The following is a 14,621-nucleotide window of genomic DNA, read 5'->3' as shown; positions in this document are numbered from 1 at the left end:
GAACCAGGACCCAGGAATTGAACCGAGACTTAGGGAGATCCTTGAGGAGAGGGTCTGATCTGGAGACGTGGGTCCGACCCCGCATCTGACTTATCTTCTTCAACAGTGGGCAAGTTGCTTAGCCTCATTGTGACTTGGGTTTCTGATCTGCCCCTGCCTCATCAGGTAATTGTGAGGGTTACACGAGTCAATGCATAGAAAGTACTAGAGCAGTAGTGAATACAGCAATTAGTGTCATTGCCACTGCTTTGTGACTGGGGTCCCAGGACAGAGTCTGCAGTTAGGTTGGGTGGAGGAAATTCTGTCTTACCAAGCCAACCTTAACCTCCAGGGAAGAAAATTAGATCGGTCCTCACTGGACTCGGCTGTCTTGTGAGATGGTGAGCTCTCAGCAGCCATCTTGTGCTGTGGTGAGGGAGGTTGGGCTGGAGACAGTCAAGGTCTCTTTTGTTGTAAGATTTGGGAGTTCGGGAGTCAGAGCTGGGTTTGTTCTCTGCCTCCCTGCTTATAGCTGAGTGGCCTTGGATCATTTTCTGAGGTGCGCTGATTCTCAGTTTCCTCATCTTTTTTTTTTTTTTTTTGAAGTTTGATTTATTTTGTTTTGAGAGAGAGAGAAAGTAGAAGTTGGGGAGGTGCAGAGAGAGAGAGAGAGAGAGAGAGAGAGAGAGAGAGAGAGAGAGAATCCCAAGCAGGCCCCATGCTGTTGGAGGGGGCGGGAGATGATGTGGGGCTTGAACCCATGAACTGTGAGATAATGACCTGAGCCGAAGTCAGAGGTTTAAGTGACTGAGCCACCCAAATGTCCCTCTCAATTTTCTCATCTATAATCTGGGGTCATAAAGGCCTTTCTGCAGGGTGGTAGTGAGAATGAAATTAGTAGATAATGGAGAGTGCTTTCAGCTCCTAGTGGGCAGTGGCTAGCAATTTGTGACAGCTGTGGTGGTGGTGGCAGCATCATGGCTATGAGCACTAGATGCCGAGTCTGTCTCTGGGTGATTATCCCAGAGCTGAAGGCCCGGGGACTCCGCCTGTGTCACCTTGTGTCTAGGCCGGATCCGTTTCCTTGGCACCCGGAGCAGTCTGCCTTCTCCCTCCTCTCGTCTGAGGGCCCCCTCCTCGGGTTCCCTGAGGCTGGGGACCTTCCCGGGTTGAATCCCTCTTCCCTCCCAAAGACCCAGTCCTTTAACTGCCCTCTGGCTCTCATTCTGAACCCTAATCTGTGTCTTTTTTAGAACCTACTTACATTTTTTTTTTTTAATTTTGAAATGATTCTAGACTTACGGAAAGTTTGCCAAAATAGGACAAAGAGTTCCCATATACCCTTCTCTCAGCTTCCCCAAATGTTGACAACTTTACAGAACTATTGCGCAATGATGGAAACCAGGAAATTAACACTCATCTGATGCTTTTACTAATCCACAGACCTTAGTCGAATTTGGCCGGTTTTTCCACTACTGCCCCTCTTCGGATCCTGGATCCACTTCAGGATCCTACATTGCATTTAGTCTGTGTCTCCTTGGCCTCCACCAAGCTGGGATAATTCTGCAGTCCTCTGTCCCTTGTGACTCTGGCACTTCTGAAGAGTGCTCGTCAGGTATTTTATAGAATGTCTCTTAGTTTGAGTTCATTTGATTTTGTATTTGTATCATTCCTCCTACGTTTATAAATGGAATTCGTCTGTTCTTCAACATTCTCCTGTCTCTATTTGTTCTACTGTCTCTTATGCCTTATTTATTTATACAGTTATTTGTTTATGTCAGTGCGAAACCTGGATATTCATTTTTTAAAGGTTATAATCCACTGCTATTGTTATTATTGTTATTATTTGGATTGAATTGACCCCACTGTGGCCATTGGGAGTTCTTTTAAGTTGGTAGGATCCATAGTTTTTGACCTCTCTTATTTACTCGCTATATCAGTCAGGTTCTTCACAGAAACAGCAGTAGGAGGTATAAACGGACACACCTCATTTTATTGTGCTTTGCAGGTATTGTTGTTGTTGTCGTTGTTGTGTTTTACAAAGGGAGGGGAGATAGTAGCTACTGATGTGGTGGAAATAGCAAGAGAACTAGAATGAGAAGTGGAGCCTGAGAATGGGACTGCATCGCTACAATCCCAGGATCAAACTTTAATGGGGGAGGAGTTGCTTCTTGGGGGATGAGCAAACCAAGTGATTTCTGGAGATGGAATCTATTCCCGTTGGAGATGCCGTGAAGATTGTTGAAAAGACACCAAAGGATTTAGAGCATTGCATAAATGTACTTGATAACACAGTGGCAGGTTTGAGAGCGTTGACTCCAGTGATAAGCAAAGTTCTACAGTTGGTAAACGCTATCAAACAGCATCACGTGCTACAGAGAATTGGTTCGTGACAGGAAGAGTCAACTTCTGTGGTGGCACCCTTTATTGTCTTACTTTAAGAAATTGCCACAGCCACCCCAAGCCTTCAGCAACCACTACCCTGATCAGTCAGCTGCCATCAACATTGAGGCCAGACCCTCCACCAGCAAAAAGATTATGACCTGCTGAAAGCTCAGATGATTAGCATTTTTAGCAATAAAATATTTTTTAATTATGTAAATGTTTGGAGATAATGCTATCACACACCTAATAGATTACAGTATAGTGTAAACATAACTTTTATCTTTTATATGCCCTGGGAAACCAAAAAATTCATTTGGCTAGCTTTATTTCGATATTCACTTTGTTTTCTTTTTTTTTTTTTTTTTAACATTCATTTTGAGAGACAGACTGTGAGTGGGGGAGGGGCAGAGAGAGAGGGAGACACAGAATCCAAATTAGGTTCCAGGGCTTGGAGCTGTTAACACAGAGCCCGATGTGGGGCTCGAACTCATGGACCGTGAGCTCGTGACCTGAGCCGAAGCTGGACACTTAACTGACAGAGCCACCCAGGCGCCCCAGAAGGAGGATCTTAAATGCTTGCTTCAGAAGCCTGAGTGGGAACGCCCCCTCCACAGGGCTTGGCTTCCGGTTCCTTCCAGGACTTGCAGCCAGTTTTCCGGGGAAACACGCAGTACCTTGTCTTCTGGGAGAGGCTAAGGTGGCCCTGGCAGAGGAGCGGTTCCTCTGTCTGATCTGATCGGTATGGGAGATGGTAATCAGAGAGACCACAGTGGGTAACCACAGAGCCCAGGCAGGAATTGCGGCTACAGGGCATGTGTGCACGTGCACACATGTGTATGTGTTTGTGCATGTGTGCGCGTGCGTGTGTGTGAAATATCCTAGGGCGTGGGTGGGGAATGCGTGGAGATTCAGAGAGGCCTGGGATTTGAACCAGCAAGGAGGCTAGAGCCACTGAGCAAGTCTCTCTAACAGGACTGCGTTCACTGAAGTTTTGTAGGTGGCAGAGAGGGGGAGGGAGAGAGGTCCGGCTTTTACAGAATTGGGGAAGATGTGGAAACTAGGGAGAAGGGTGCCTTCATGCAAGAGGAACGCTCTAAATATATCCCCAAGGCTCTCCCCTGCCCTTGGGGTCTTGGCATCCCCCCTCCCTCCCTGTGGGCCACTTGTCCTTTCCATAAGGGGAAACTGAGGCCCAGGGTGGCTCTCGCTTCAGTAGAGGGGTGGGTACGACCACAACCACGGAGGGTAACCAGGGAGTTGTCTTGGTCTTTGTGGAGGACAGTCTAGGAGGAAACAGGTTGAAGCAGCAGCTGGAGTGAGGTGGGTTGGTTCCGGGGGGTGCCTTCTGGTGGTGGGGAGCCAGAAAAGGGGCAGCAGGGAACGAAGAAGCAGTTGGGGCCCCTTAACTGGAATCTCAAGAATAGAAGAGGTTGTGTTGGGCCAGGGCAGGGCCGAACAGGTGGTGTGTGTGTCTGGAGGGGCAGGGTGATGGGTCAGCGAGCGACTGGTGTCAGCAGGCACCCTTCGGCAGGGAGCGTCAGCAGCCCCAGCCTCAGTTTCCTCATGTGTGAGACAAGGATGGTGAGCTCTAGCTTGCTGGGTTGTGGTGATGAGCTTTGGAAACGATGCCCGTTGTGGGGTGGACGTCCTGTTCCGGGCTGAGGCAGCGAGTGGGGGGCGGCTGATGTGTGCAGCCGGTACCCCTGCTGCCCCACCCCCCTCGCGGAGCGAGCGGACGGGCCTGTGGTCTTTCCCGGGACCCTGGCAAAGGTGAAGGTCCTTTCCGCTCAGGGAGGCCTCCCCCTCCTCCCGGCAGCCGCCTCCCCTCCTCTCCCTCTCCAATCCCCACCGCCCCCCCTCCCCTCACACGTGAGGGTGATAAACACTCTGCCAGCTCCAAATAGGGCCTGACCTCAGCGGCGAGGCATCTCCCCTCGCCCCCCACCCTCCCAGCCGCCAGCCACATTCCTGGAGAGGATGAGGTTGGCCTGCTCTCCCCTCTCAGCCTCCTTTGTCCTGCGGGCTGCTGCCCACCCTGCCGCTTCCTGTGGTCCAGGCTCATCAGGGCCTTGAGTGCCAAAGGGCCCAACTGTGGATCTCAGACAGGATAGTTAATGATCATAATTACAGTGGTTACCACTTATTAAGCAATTAGGACCAGGTTCCATGCTAAGCACATTACACGGATCATGCCAATGAATTTTCAAAACAGCCCTGTGAGGAAGTTGCTGTTATTATTATTCCAGTTTTAGCACGGACAGCAGGGGAAGGTGGGAAGGAGAGGGAAACAGGGGAGAGGTCAAACGGCTTGCCCAACCTCACATAGTTAATGAATGGAGCCAGAAGCCCTATGTTGCTGCTGACCAGAACCTGCTCCTCCCCGCCAGCCGGCATTAGGCTCTGGTCAGAGTGTCCAGCCCAGGACTCAGGACCTAGTCCTGAGAGCAGACGCAAGAATGGGAGGTGAGACTTGCTTAGGAGCCTGGGCCTCCCTGGGGGCATCTCAGCTGCCAGGAAAGATGGGTGGGGATCTCCTGGGTGCCGAGAGCTTTGTAGAAGTTTTGTGTCCCTCGATGTTCCTTCGCCTGTTTTCCTAGCCTTGAAAAGTTAGAACTTGGGCATGCAGATAGCCCTTCTAGGGCACCACCTTAACCCCTTTGTCATCAAGTGTGTTCCAGGCTTTGATGCACAATGGAAGGACTCTTTCATTAATATTTCCCCCGTGAGCCTCATGTTTTGAGAAGTTACATGCATTTTCCTATTTTTGTTAATCAAACACATTTTAACTACCAACTAGAACTTCCAGGAGGCGTGGAATAGCGTATGTTCCCATGCTGAGTTGGTGTAATCCCAGCCCCAAAGCTCCGAAGGGTGATGTTTTGAAATGTTGACCAAGGCTCACAGCCCTCTGTTTCTACCTTCCAGTTCTCCCAGCTGTCTGACCTTCATTCATCGTGCCGCAGTCTTTCCCTTTCTGCCACTTCTGTGTAACAACTGTTCAGACACCCAAACCCATTGTGCAGCCCGGGCCTCTCCTACCTCTCCCTCCCACAGATCATGTCGTTCTTGTCTTCCTCTCTATGTCTTTCAGGGCTGTAGCTCTCTGCTGGGCCCAGGTTCCTGCTGGGCTGGTTCCCTGGCTGCCTTCTTGGTTCCACTAGCAAGTGTGGGCATCAGAGGCATGTGGGTTCAAACCCTGACTGCCACCTGCTGGCCTTGGGACCTTGAGAAGGTCACATCTGCTCTCTGAGCCACAGTTCCCCCATCTGTAAAATGGGTATGATGTCTACCTCTGAAGGCTGTGTAGGGATCGGAGCCAGTGCAAGTACAGAGCCGGGGTGGGGGGCTGCCCTCGATAAACAGCCACAGTTGTTCTCCACTATTGTCTCTGCATTCCAGCTGCTCACCTGTGCGGCCAGCCTAGGTCCATCCCCTGTGGCCAATGTCTCAGGTAAGGCTGCATAGCTGCATATTCAGGATGCCTCCATCGTGGATCTGTGTATGGTTTCCCCGGCCATGGGGAGTTTGGGTGAGGTTGGTGGTCTCTCGGCTGCCCTCAGGTGTATTCTCCCTTCCCATTGTACAATTCCATTCTCACCAGCCTATTCTCTCTCACCTAGTCACTAAAAAAAAAAAAAAAAAAAAGACTTGTGGGCATCTGGGTGGTTCAGTCAGTTAAGCATCCAGCCCTTGATTCTGGCTCAGGTCATGATCTCCCAGTCTCGAGACCGAGTCCCGTGTCAGGCTCTGCACTGAGCACCGAGCCTGCTTGGGATTCCCTCTCCTTCTCTCTCTGCCCTTCTCCCCCGACTCACTCGCATGCTTGCTCTCTCTCTCTCTCTCTCTCAAAATAGATAAATAAACGTTAAAAATAAAAAGACTTGCTTTTATAACCTTTTACTCATTTAAGTGCTAGAATGTACAGGCTTACTCTGCAATTATATACTTTTGGTTTCTTTTAATATACAAAAGTATTAAAATAAAATGGTTGGGCCGTGCTTCCGGCTAACAGCATCTTGAATACCACACTTCATAGAATGTGGATCAGCTGACTCCCCCCTCCCCCGCCACGTGTGTGCGCATGTGCGTGTGTTTGTCAATTCTTTATTGTGGGAGATTTGAAACTTATACAGAAGTAGCAAGAATAGCATAATGAACTCCTTTGTACCCATGTTTGACAACCATCAGTTTTTGCTGTTTTTGTTTCATCTGCCCCCCTCACTCCCTTATTTTTGCTGGAGTGTTTTTAAAGCAAATCCCAGACATTATATCATTCCACTGTAAATACTTCACTCTGTATCATTAACAGATAAGGACTTTTAATTTTAACATTACCATAGTACCATTATCACAGTCAGCATAATTAATAATAATTTCTTAGGAGCAGCTAATACCTAGTATGTGTCCCGTTTTCCCTCATCATTTCGAAAATGTCCTGTTTCAGTTGTTTTGTGTGTATCAGGCAAATAAACTTGGAAACTGTGCTCTCATCTATTTCTGTAATGATCACATATCTACATATATTATTGCCTCTGTCCCTTCGCCGATCAGCTGATGCCATGTGATCACATTTCCGATGGGTCCTCATTCCATAGTTTCTGTCCCTGGCCTCTCCCTTCCAGATTTCTCTACGGGCTCCCAACCGGAGGGTGTCTGTCCAGCTACATGTGAAATCCGGAGCACAGTTATCCTTCCCTTCTCAGCTTCCCCTCTCTGGCCTTGGCCTGCAGGTCTGTTGCCCTGTCCCCGGAGAAGAGGGGGCTCTGGAAGGAGGGGCTGTGGGGAGATAGCAGCACCCCAGAGTGCCTAATCTGCTAAACACTGCCTCCCTGAGATGTCCGTGTAAGGCTGCCTGGCTTGCTCAGAGTGGGAGTGGGGGGTGGGGAGTCGAGTGTGGAGTGGGGGGCCGGAAGGGGGTGGCCAGCAGGGTCCCGCGGCTCTGGGAAGCACAGCTGCCTTACTTACCAAGCTGGTGGCTGGGATGGCCGAGTCTTCGTGGGAACGCTCTCCCCTTTCTCAGCTGCAGTCCCCACCATGACCCCACCTCCTGTGCCTCTGTGCCCTCTGCCTTCATCTCTAGCCAAGGTCCTGTGCTCTTGGAGCCTGGTCGGCTGGTGTCAGGCTTGGGAGGCTGCTCTGATCCTGCCCGGTCCCATCTTCCCGGGGCTGGGAAAGTCACACCCCAGAGACCCCCGGGCCTGCTTCCTTCCATTCTCCCTTTGCTTCTGGGGCCTCTTGCCTCGGCTCTGCTGGTTGGCAGTGCTGCCTCCTGGGGAATTGAGGGGATGGGGATACTTGGGGCCTCTTCTTGGCTTGTGTTTTTTTTCAGTGAAGAGGAAACCTGGCGCCTTTGGGAAGCCACAGTCTCTCGCTGGCCCTCACTGTTCTCATGTGAGACATGTCCAGAACAGCTCTTGACCTCATTGACTGAGTTGCCCAGAGGGGCACTTGAGATTTAGGTGAGCCTGTGTGTGTGTGTGTGTGTATGCGCGCACACACAGACTTTAAAACTGCTGCCCTGGAACATGGTCAGGCTACAAGGTGAGATAAGACTTAGGGGCGCCTGGGTGGCTCAGTCGGTTAAGCGTCTGACTTTGGCTCAGGTCATACACGGATCCGTGTGTATGTGTGCCTGTGGATGCCAGTGTGTGTGTGTCAATGTGGATCTTTGTGAGTTCGAGCCCCATGTGGGGCCCTGTGCTGACAGCTCGGAACCTGGAGCCTGCATCGGATTCTGTGTCTTGCCCTCTCTCTGTCCCTCCCCCGCTTGCACTCTGTCTCTGTCTCTCAATAATAAATAAATGTTAAAAAAATTTAATTCTTTAAAAAGACTCAGATGAGGACTGCTCCACATCACCAAAGTGCAGCGGAACTTTCTAGTTCCCAGTCTCTGTTGCAACCACATCTCTCATTCTCTCCTGTTGCCTCTTTCCTTTAGGGACCTCAGGTTCCTTGGCTTTGTTCCTTCTCTTTCCTGTCTGTTCTGTGTCCCTTCTTCTGGGGCCCTGAGGGCTCTGTGTGTTCATGTCATCCCCTGGATCCTCCCTTGTTCCCCTTCGTCCTGACTCTCCAGCCCTAAAATCCAAAGACCTCTCCCTCTTGACTTCATGGGTGGAGGAAGCCCCTTTCTCAGTCTTTACACCTCCATTTCCCAAACCCTTGGTGACTTGGAGGTTTGAGGGCTCATGTCCTCCTGTCCCCTGTTATGGGGACCATTGTCACGCCTCTGGCAGCTGCAGATGCCCCAGAACAGCCCCTAACGTCTGACACTTTTGTGGGGGTACTGCCCTTGCGTGTGTGTTACTCACAGTCCCCCTCCTGGGCCTGTAATGAACACGATTTTTTTCCCCGAGAAAGGTGATGATCCCTAAGATGTCCCTGATCTACTTGGTGGCACTGAAAATACATGATTTAAGAGTCAGCCAGGAGGGGAATGGTTTGAGGTCCTAGGAGGAGCCCTGGCTTAGGAGCCGGGAGACCTGGGTTCAAATTTTGGGTCTCTCACTTCCTAGCAGCGGGGTCTCAGCGGACCCCAGTCCCTTCACCTGCATGATACAATGATGTCATTGAGTTGTAGTGAGCACGGGGGTGATGAGGCACTGCCCTGGCGGGAGGGGCTCCGCCAGGCTGGTGTGTACTTAGTACGGGAGGCGCATGGGGCGTGTGTTTGCCCAGCTTGGGGCTGGAATGCAGAGAGGTCTTATAGTTTAGCCTGCGTCTCAGGATGGACACAGACCTCTTCTCCTTCCCTGCATGCATGTCCCTGGGGGGAAACTGAGGCCTACAGCGGGCCCGGGGTCCCTGGAGAGGGGAGAGTGGCAGGCTCCTGGCCAAGGTGTCTGTGCTGGTGGCGTCGGCCCCTGGGGCTCCTCCAGGATGGCGCTGCGGGTGGGTGGAATCCACAGGGGTGAGACAGCGAGTCCGGAACGTGCCGAGGATGCTTGGGGCCGCTTATCTTGGGCCAGGAATGCGCTGCAGTATTATTAGCCGACGGCCTTCTTGCCTTTGGAATAACCACCCGGGTGGCGTGGCAGACATCTGTCCAGTTCTGCCTGCCCAGACAGTCCACGGGTGCCTACGCCAAGCCTCCCGTGGCTGGAGCTCACACGTGTGCCTATGTGCAAGTGTGTGTGTGTGTGTGTGTGTGTGCGTGCGTGTGCATCCTTGGAAGTATGTACATGGATCCGTGTGGATGCCAGTGTGTGTGTGTCAGTGTGGATCTTTGGGGGCCTTTAGGCACAGGAATGTGTGTGCAAAGAGTGTGCATGTGTATTCTGTAGACATAGTTCCTTGCCTGTGTGTGCAGACAGGTGTGTGTGCATGAGTTTAAGTACATGTGCTTGTGCGTAGTGCTTGGGTACCTGTGCATACATACACAAATGTGAGTGTGCGAGCGTACATGGTTGTGTGGCTGTGTCTGTGTGAGCACTGCTACCTTGGGGGAAGCAGGTGGCCCCAAGGGGGCCTGGGGGACAGGAGGCGGGTAAAGGACAGAGGGGAGGCTGATGAGTCCACCAGGGCATGATGAGAGGCTGGAAGGCTGGATGGCGAACCACGGCCAGACATGCAGGGCAGAGAGCAGGGGCTGCTGGGCTCTTGGCGCCTGGGGTCTGGGCCGTTCCCCTCTATTGGACTCTCCAAGGCAGCATGAGCCCTGAGGTCAGCCGGCCTGGGTCCAAGTCCTGCCTCCATCGCCCACTGGCCATCACTTGGGCAAGTGGCTCCTCAGCTTCTCCAAGCCTCAGTTTCCTCATCTGTATGGTGATGGGCATAATAGCGTCTGCCTGGTAGAATTCATGAGAGAGAAAAAAATGCAGTGCCTGGGACATAGTGAGAGCTTGATAACTGAGAACATATCACCATCATCATCATGATTATGGACTCCTCTGTCTGCCCCACATCTAGCCTTGGCAATCCCTCTGTGGTCGGGACCCCAGGCAGGATGGGGGACCCCCAGTTCATTCTTGCCCGATAGTAAGATGGAGGCCAGAGAGGGCACAGATCGGCCACGGGTCACCAGGACCCAGACCCTGGCTCCTGGGGACTCTTCCCTCCTGCTACACTGCCTTGTTCCTATTTCTGGGTTACCAGGCTGGAGAGGGAAGGAGAGTCTGGCAGGCTTTCTCACCTGGGCCAGCCGCTGCAGACAGCCCAGGGCCAATCTGTTTATCATTCAGCTTCTTAAAGGACCCAAGTTTCCACTCTCGGTCTTAACTGCTCTCCTGTGAGTCTCCTGCTTTCCAGCTCCCCTGATCCTGCTGCAAATCTTGAATTTCAGATGGAGATGAGTCAGCCCCAACGAAGGCAGGCCCCAGGGTCCTCACCCCCTTGCCCAGTCCTGACCAGGAGAGCTGGCCATCTGGCAACGTCCTCGCACCTGCTTGGGATACCGCAACCCCACCTTCTGCTCCTGACTGTGGCCAGATGGGGTGGGATTCCTAGGGAGTGCTGGGCCCATTTAGAGCTGAACCCCCACCTGGCCTTCCTCTGCCCCTGCCAGCACATCCCACATCCTCTGCCTTGGCCCTGCTGGGCCTCTCTGGACCTCCCAGGTGCCAGGACAGCTGCCCGCCCCCGGGAAGTGAGCCCAGAGTGTCGCCAGGACTGTGGAGGTGGGAGCGGGCACTTTGGCGCCTGGGCATGGTGGGCGGGGTGGGCAGAGGCAGGTGGGGTCTGCCAGGATCCCTCAGCCTGGACAGGCGGTGGTTGCCCTGGACACCAGCTAGAAGAGACTTGTTCCTCATAACCATCACCAACTACCTGGAAGGAAAAGAAAAAACCAACAACAACAGCAAAAACAGCCATCAAACTTTTTTTTTTTTTGAACCTGCTGTTAATGGCCGATTGGCTGTACATTATTAAACAGGCAGCTGGAGATCTGCCAGGGTAGGGTGCTTGAGCCAAGACTCCCAGCTTGAACACAATGTTCCTAGGAAAACAGTCACCCTCACCCGCGGGGTCCCTGGGGAGGAGCAGCCAGAGGGAGGGGCTCCAGCGGCTGCCCCTTGCCCTGCTCACCCTTCCTGCCCTGGCCTCTGTTCTGGTCATCAGTGGGGAGCAGGACTGGCCTGCACCTGGAGCCCAAGAATCCTTTATCTGGCCCTGTGGGTCCCTCACCACCCCAGGGGCCTGAGCCCCTCTTTCCTTCCTCATGGTTAAGTGGACACAGTCCTCCTTCCATCCCCGCATGGCTAAGCCCAGCACCGGCTCTCCTGGGGGCTAGTGTGATGCAGGTTGGGAGCTGGACACATGACTCTAGGGTTGACTGCATTGAGTTCCTCCCTATGGTGACATCGGGACTCCCTACTTGTCCTTTCTGGGCTTTAGCTTCCATATAACTATGATGAGAGGATTGGGTTAGTCAACTCTAAATTCTTGTCAACGTTTGTGAGCCCAGAATTGGGTGGCCCTGGGGAGAGCCTGGGGTGATTGTTTTCCAGAGTTTGGAGCCCTTCTTGCCCTATCCCTGGTCCCATCGGTGTCACCAGGAGCCACGTCTCAAGCTAAGCCCTGACAGGAGGGGCTGACCACTGGCCCCATTCACATCGTTTTGGACAACCCCTCCAGCCCCCTTGGAGCCAACCAGGGGAAAGGTCAAATGTCTGAAGGTGATAGCAAGTGGGAGAGTAAGCTGGGGCTCTGGTGTTTGGGTGACTTCCATCTTGGTGAAGCCAATGTGGCACAAGGGAACATGGGTAAAAAGCACAGAATGGGGTCGAGGTCACCACCAGGGTGGGCCTGCCACCTTCTGCATGGTCAGGCTGCTGCTGGCATGTGTGTGTGCGTCATCGGCTTGGGCACTGAGTCCTTAGGAGCCCTCCATGAACCTCCTGGACATAATATGACATGGTGCTTCAGAGAACCGCTGGGGTTCAGGCCTATCGTCCCGCCTCTCTGCCCTTGTCTTGCTGACTTTGGGCAGGCGACTTTGCCTCTTGTGTCTGAGCTCCCTCCACTGTTCGAAGGGGGTTAGAAGGACATCTACTCCCAGGCCTGTGGTGGGGAGGGAATGAGCTAATAAGGCATGTGTGGGGTTTATAATGGGGCCTGGCACATGTTACGGGCACATTAGCCATTAGGATCTAAGCGATTCCTCCCTCTGGCTTTCCGGTCTTTCCCCTTGCACCACTCAGCACTGACTGTTCCTGATATGTGTTTGTGCTTCTGTTTGTTCGGCGTCTCGTCCTCTAGACCAAGTGTCCCTGCGGGCAGGTGCTCCATCTGGCTTTGCGTGTGATCCACCTGTGGTGCTGGCCTGACCCTCTGTGGGCACTCCAAAGCATTTGTTGAATGGATGGGTGAATGTATGAATGAATGAAGGCCAACTGGGACGGGATCAGAAGCAGGGAAACAACCGAGTACCTGGAAGGTGGAAAGATCCAGAAACTGTGGAAGAGCTGGGAATGCCCAGCCTGTGAAACAAATATTTGGGGAGAGTGTGAACAGGTGTGTGTGTGGGGGCGGGGGGGGGGGTAGAGAGAGAGACAGGAAGCAGGTTGCCACTCATTGGAGCCTTCCAGCCTCAGCTGGGTGTGGGAGCGGGCTCTAAGGGCCTGGTGTGTGAAAGCAGAGGCTGGCGAGTGAGCATCTGTCAGGCACAGGAGAGCCCGGCACCCAAACAGGATGTCGATGGGCAAAGGCCCTGAGGTCCCTGCTGACATACTGTGGCTGCTTCAGTTAGGAGAGTAGTAGCAATCATAGCTGATGTCTCTGAGCATCAGTTTCCTTATCTACAAAATGGGGTTCATAATGGTCAATATCCATAGGGTTGTTGGAAGGATTGAAGTTAATATCCACGAGCTCTAGGAATAGTGCCTGGCACATGTGAAACCCTCAATAAGTGTGAGTGTTTATTAAACAGGGCCTAAGACATCCGTGAGAAGGAGAGATGAACTGGGACTCTGGGGTGGAGGTGGTGAAGCCTTCTTTGAAGGAGGAGGATGTGGGGGATGCTCTGTGTCAGACTCTGTAATCATTTGTCAGAGTGGTTCATAACTTGCCTGAGGTCACACAGCTGGTGAGTGGGGTAGCCAGGCTTCAGTGATGGTCCGGGTGGCACCAAAGCCTAGACTCTTTCCCTTCCCATCCCTGGGCCTTAGTAAGATAGGGCCAGCTTTCTCTGGCTCTCATACTCCAGGAGGGACGGCCCTCATTTCAAGGTGAAGCAAAGAGATTATTATTAGCTGTAGGGTAAAAGTCCTCTGGAGGGAGTCTCCAGCTCTGTTCAGCCCTGAAAGTGCTATATAATTAAGAAAATATGGTGGGCGGGAGGGGAGGTGAGCGCTGAAATTTTCAGCAGCCCATTGCCACAGAGCACAGAGCAAGAAGTAGTCATACGAAGAACGTTGGAGGCCTGAGGTTCAATGTTAAGGAGAGGGAATGGTGGGGTGAGGGTCGGTTAGGGGGTGAGAGAAAGGAAGATGCACGGAAGATGAGGAGGTGGGAAGGCCATGCAGGTGATGAGGGGCTGGAGGGGAGGAATCCAGCTTTGGCAGGATCTGGGCTGCTGAGGAGCTCCAGACTTTGGGCAAGGGTGCCCATCTGGGGCCAGACCCCACAGAGCAGTGGCAAAGGGTGAGTCTTGGTGGGGGTGGGGGTGGGAGGCCAGTTGGCCAGCCTGGGACAGCATGTGCGAGCCAAACGTTCGGCCACAAGCCTGGCTCCTCGCCTTCTCCAGCTCAGCAGCCGGCTTGGCTAAAGGTCAGCTCCCAGGCTGGGGCCAGCATGCTCCCTACTGATCGGCGCCCACAGGCCTGGCCTTGTCAGGATGCCGTTGTGTCCTTAGCAGCTGCTCAGCTCCTGACTGATGCTGCCTTTTGGATATTCAGAGATGAATGGGAAATGGTCCCAGGCTTCAAGGAATTCACAGATGAAGAGGCAGGGAGACAAAGGAGGAGTATGTAGGCAGTACAGTTTGCCCTGGCTCACTTTCTCAAGACAGTTTTTCAAATATTGGACGATGTATGTTGTGTCCTTTATCGTCTGAAATAAAAATTGGGCTCAATCTCTTTAGTCTTTCTTGCGCTTTTATTCAATAAATGCTTATGGAGTGTCTTCTGCTGTCCTCTTCTGGATGCTGTTTGGTTTACAGAGTATAGGAGAGAACTCAACACGTCTGATGATGTTTGAGAGGCATGGAATAGAGTAGAACTCTCATCTCCTTTGGTCTAGATTCTATACCTCTATTAATGCAACCCAAAGAGCATGTGCCTTTTGGTGGCAGCCATATCCTCCTGAGAGCAGAATTCTGAATTTTC

General features: G+C 52.5%; 1 protein-coding gene and 1 long non-coding RNA gene across 8 annotated transcripts in view; one reads left to right on the top strand and one right to left on the bottom strand.

Moving 5' to 3' along the window:
- TNS1 (tensin 1) overlaps positions 1-14,621 on the top strand; it is a 192,710-nt gene that overhangs the window by 38,544 nt on the left and 139,545 nt on the right. The gene's annotated exons all lie outside the window — the stretch shown is intronic.
- LOC128314125 (uncharacterized) lies at positions 2,669-8,014 on the bottom strand. The gene is made up of 2 exons (XR_008295568.1): positions 7,330-8,014; positions 2,669-5,980 (listed from the first exon to the last, which is right to left on the bottom strand). It is a non-coding gene; the product is annotated as an uncharacterized LOC128314125 (long non-coding RNA).

This window comes from Acinonyx jubatus, chromosome C1 (genome assembly GCF_027475565.1).
Source record: "Acinonyx jubatus isolate Ajub_Pintada_27869175 chromosome C1, VMU_Ajub_asm_v1.0, whole genome shotgun sequence".
Lineage (NCBI taxonomy): Eukaryota > Metazoa > Chordata > Mammalia > Carnivora > Felidae > Acinonyx > Acinonyx jubatus.
This window is presented reverse-complemented; position numbering and strand designations above follow the sequence as displayed.